Below are 5,314 nucleotides of genomic sequence, written 5' to 3' on the forward strand. Positions count from 1 at the left end.
GGGGTAGGAGGATAGGAGCCCTTTCGATTTGGGCTAGAGGACTTCGCAACACTGTTCAAATAGAAGTTGTGTATTATCACGATACTAGAGTTTCAGCCTCAAATCCTATTCGGAAAAATAGTCTAAAGTCATTTTTTAAAGTATTTATAAGTGAGTCGCCAAAAGAATTACCAAACATTCCTAAAATAGTTTCATACAAATAAAGTTTTGAAAACATTGCAATGACACATTTGACCTTAATAAAAATCTTTTTATAACGTTAATATCTCTTTGTCTAAGATAAAAACATCCTATTATATGAAACCTACTTTGTAACGTACGATTTACATTCAAACTATACCTGTCGGATTAGCATTCAAATTTTCAACTTTCCTAATTGGTTATTTTGATAAGAACTAAATAGACGAAAAGTTAAGTGCAAACATATCCCATTTTAAGAGCGTTTGTTAACCGTCAACTGTGAAACAGTAGTTTTTGTTTATATATCGTTCGTTTGATGAATTTACAGATTTTTGCATTAGAAAACATCTTTCTCAAAAGAGGAATTACCTGTAAGCTTTTATAAATCTTTAGATAACCATGATAAGCAATTTCGTACTTCTGTTTAATAACCACTCTTTTATATACTACTAATTCGGTTAATTGTAAGTAAAGAAACTGAAATAGGGTTATTGTAGAATAGTTTAGAAACATATTCGAATTTAGTTTAACTCATCAAAAGTTACGCGCTTGAGATAATTTGACGTATTTGCGAAAATATGGAAAGAAAAAAAAATATATACATTCACAAATTCTAATTGTACTTGTACATCTGAAGTCCCTGGCAAAGCATGAAGAGGAGTGTCCTCTCAATCTTGAGCAGATAAGGCTGACGCATTATATAAAAGCATCCATTCCCTCTTGAATTTCCTGCCAGGTTGCATAGTGGTCTGTATAGAATTGGCACTTGGCTTGATTGAATTTAATGGTTCGATAACTCCTATCTCGGTGTTGTCCTGGGCTTCATTCAATTTTGCACGTTTTTGTTCCGATGGCTGATCAATAGCCTTCTAAAATAAAAATCATTTTCATTTTTCAAACTATTTAGCTTACGGAAGGGTGCTGCCCCTTTCAATATCACTATCAAACCCCCAAAAGTTGAAAAAATGACACAAGCAGTTAACCTGGACTAAATAAATCATTGTAAGCGAAGAACTTTTTTCTCCTTCCATATCAACAATTAAAGTGCCCAGTTCGTAACAATTAAATTGCCCAGTTCAGGCATAGATTGTAAGTTAATTCATAACTCAATTTTGAAAGAGCCACTTAATGACGACACAAAAATAGACTTCTCTTCTTATTATAGCAAAACTGATCGATCCTGTTTTGAATGTTTAGTAAAATGATTTTTAAAATATCTAATAGCACAGTGAAAAAAAAAGCGTAAGAAATGAAGTTAAATAAAATTCTTCACTAACTTAATGACGGTACAAAAAAAAAGATTTCCTAGTATTATAGCAAAACGGACCGACCCTGTTTTTAATATTTAGCAAAATGATTTTTAATATAGCTAACAACACAGTGAAAAAAAAGCGTAAGTAAGGATGTTAAATGAAATTATTACTTAACTTAATGGCGTTACAAAAAATATATCTTTTTATTAGAGAGAAACTGACTGACCCTGTTTTTAATATTTAGCAAAATACTTTTTAAAATAGCTAACAACACAGTGAAAAAAAAAGCGTAAGTAAGGAAGGTAAAGGAAATTCTTCCTTAACTTAATGGCGAGACAAAAAAAATAGATTTCTTTTTTTATAATAATGAGAAAATTTTACTCACCAGAAGTCACTTTAAAGATTCCATATCTATATAAATGATTACAAAAATATTGACACTGGTAGATTGAATGAACTATTCAAACTGTATAAAATTCTAATCTGAAACTTGAATATATACAAAAAATAATTGAATATATTGGCAGTTAAAAAAGACGCACTATTTTTCTGACAAAGATTTACCCTAAAAGACATGTATACAATAAATATATATCATGAAGTAGAAATATAGTCTACGTAAATTATGTCGGAAAACTAGTCCTTCATAACATATTACGCAATTTCCAACTAGCACAAGATGGAACATAGTCTACCCAAAGTATAAGACCATGTGAGGAAGGTCTGAATCTCTTTGAAAAGGTGTAGAGCTTCTATAGAATAACGTAGAAATTGCTATATGTCTCCGCAAATAACATGGAGATTGCTATACCCCCGTCAGAATCCAGACGAAGCATACTACTTATTTGTGTCTTGATTTTCAAAAGAGTTTATGTAGTTAAAAATTTCTGAGAAAGTTTCTCCAGCATATAAATAGCAGGCCAAACTATAAATTCTTAAAGGAAAACCGGAAAGATTTGAACTATTTTTTTCTTTTTTCCTGAAAAAGACTATGTCCATATAAAACGAACAGAAATTATTCAAAAAGACTTTTTCCACAAAATAAGTTTTTCAAAGAAAAGTAATAAACTCCATTAAACCAAAAATGAACAAAAATAGAATCAAATAATCTACCAAGCATACAACTACGACAAATCAGTATAAATAAATAAATGCAACCCAAAACGAACAGAAATTAAAATAAAGAACAAAGTCAAGCTCAAAACGAGCAGAAATTATTATGAGTAGGTTTCAAAACCCCTATACTTTCCAAAAGCCAGAATTTAATTTGTACTTTACTGAAAAAATTGTTTTAAATGTTTTCACTTTTGGAACTTAAGAAATCAAAAATTAATTAAGATTTTAAGGAATAAATATCAGCATATGAGTTTTAAACTGAACATTAAACTGACAATGCACATTCGTTTGAATTTTTCTTTCATTAAAGCACAAATTATATTCTGGCTTATGGAAAGCATACGGGTTTTGAACCCTACTCGTATTAATTTCTGCCCGTTTTGAGTTTGACTGGTATTTATTCTAATTTCTGTTCGTTTTGGGTTTCATCTATTTATTGATACTGATTTGTGGTAGTTGTATGCTTGGTAGATTATCTGCTTCTATTTTTTTCAGATTTGGTTTAATGGAGTTCTTTACTTTTTTTTGAAAAACTTATTTTGTAGAAAAAGTGTTTTTTAATTAATAACTTATAAAGCTTGAATAGGAGATAAGAATAAACAACAGAGAACTAAAAGCAGACCCCAACTTTCCCAGATATCTTAGAAAACCATTTTACTTCTCCCGTTTTCTGCTGGAGATAGAGACATTAAGTTTCAATGAAACTCATGTCACTAAAAAGTATAAATTTAGGTAAAATTTGATTAAACTTTGAATTCAGGCATGGGCAGTTCTTAAAGATGTTCTTGCACACCTGATAGGAAAACGCTAAAAATAAGCTCAATTGAAAATTTGAGCCGTACCGGTTCCCAGTACTGTTACCCATCTTGAAAACCTTGCTGACACAGGGGAGATAAAGCTTCGTTGTTTTTTCAATCAAATTTCATAGTCGAACAACATACCCTCAATAGCTCTTGATGGTAGCTATTTAACTACATTTGACTTTCGATTTAATTACATTTTTTTGGTTCATTCAAGATTAGCATAATCATCTTATTTCTTTTAGTTTTGAGTCACGAGGCGTCAAATCAGTAATTTCAATTGAATTAAGAAATTCTGGTGTGAATTCAGTTCCTCGCTCCTGCTAATGCATCAAGAAATCATTCACATTTTACGATTTGCACTCTCCTGAGATTCGTTTTGATTCTCACTATAGCTTCTTTTCTAGCCGCAGAATTCCCTTACGATTCGAATGAATCATCCCTCTCGTATATCTTCTAACAGCATATTTATTGGTCATTTTCTTTCATCATTAACTCAGCTATTTTTTCTGTGGCTTTTGCTTTAACCGTTCGAATTTATTCGTCATCTTATGCAATTTCACGTGACGTCATCGATACTATAACAGGTCTTTTCCAGCTTCTAACTACAGATCGGGAAATTATTTAGCTTACCTTCAATCTTTACAAAGGAAATTTCTAAGACAACTACCTCCACGGCCGTCTGAAGGTAAAAGCGCGTATATACATGAAGTTACTTTTCGAGTTACATATATCACTGAATTCAGATCTAAGAGCCGAATCGAATGGTATTTGCAAGAATGCCCTAATATGATCCCCTGTAAAGTTGTTTCTGGCAAAAACCCGGGTCTGCAGCATTTTTCACCGTTTGCCAAAAGTATAAACATGCATCTGCCATATACGTGCTTTCACCTGTGAATTCTGACGCGCTGCGTCACATCTTCGTATATACGTGATTTTACCTTTGGCAGACAGACATTTTTTTTATGTACGCGCTCCAGATTTTCCGTCACTTTCAGCAAGTTTAAAAACTTACAGCACCAAAACTGTAAATAAAAGATATCTTGGCCAGAGATATTAAGGAAAAGCAACAGTGAGTACAACTTTGAAGTAACTATTGATTTTAACCTTGGTTGATGAGAACTAAACATATGCATGTGACCTAATTTGAAGTGTTTGAAGCTGCGATTTGTGACTTGATCTTATGATCGGTGTCACATCTCTCCCGACCGAATATACCTTTGTGCTTCATTTTCGTTCATTATTGCCTTAGACAATTTTTCCCATGTCTTTTGCTTTAGTTGTTTGGATTCATTCATCATCTTATATTATATATACCAAAAAATCCTTTCCATCTATCCTCCAAAAATTATTTTTGCTTCAATTACGTTGTTACTTAACTCAGTTATAGATATTTTCCATTATATGCACCTCCTTAAATATCTAAATTATGCATTAGCATAGGTTATAACCTAAGGTTATGACGTCATTCACCATCTTGTTTACGAAAATGCAGTGTTTCGTAAAAAAAACTGATTTTATTTTAAATATTGTTTTCGGTAATTACAAAAGCAAGTAGATTTAGCAATTGTATTGAAAATGAGCCATTGAACAGCTCTCTATGATGTTCCGGTGCCACGCTAGCTGTAGAGGAGGAAACAGAAAAAAAGATGCTTCCAACACAGAATTTCGTGGTTGTAGCCACTTTCCTTGATTTTCAAGCAAATGGATTTTCCTCGTTGTTCAAGCCAAGAGACTGTAAGTTTCTTCTACAGTGTGTATGGCTAACTCAATTCTAATGGTGTACTCATTGTTTCAATCCGACACCATTTTTAGGGGGTTTCAGGCTAATTGTTCTGGTTACCATGAGCCGTGCTCGTCTCTTATTAGATTGTAGCTACGGCTACAACCACGGAAATGGGCATCTACTATGTTCCCCCATTCCCCCTAAGCAAAGATTACCAAGTTCAACTTTAAAGTATTTTC

Source organism: Artemia sp. Qi Xiang Cuo, chromosome 20, assembly GCF_049724085.1.
Source record: "Artemia sp. Qi Xiang Cuo chromosome 20, ASM4972408v1, whole genome shotgun sequence".
Taxonomy (NCBI): Eukaryota; Metazoa; Arthropoda; class Branchiopoda; order Anostraca; family Artemiidae; genus Artemia; species Artemia sp. Qi Xiang Cuo.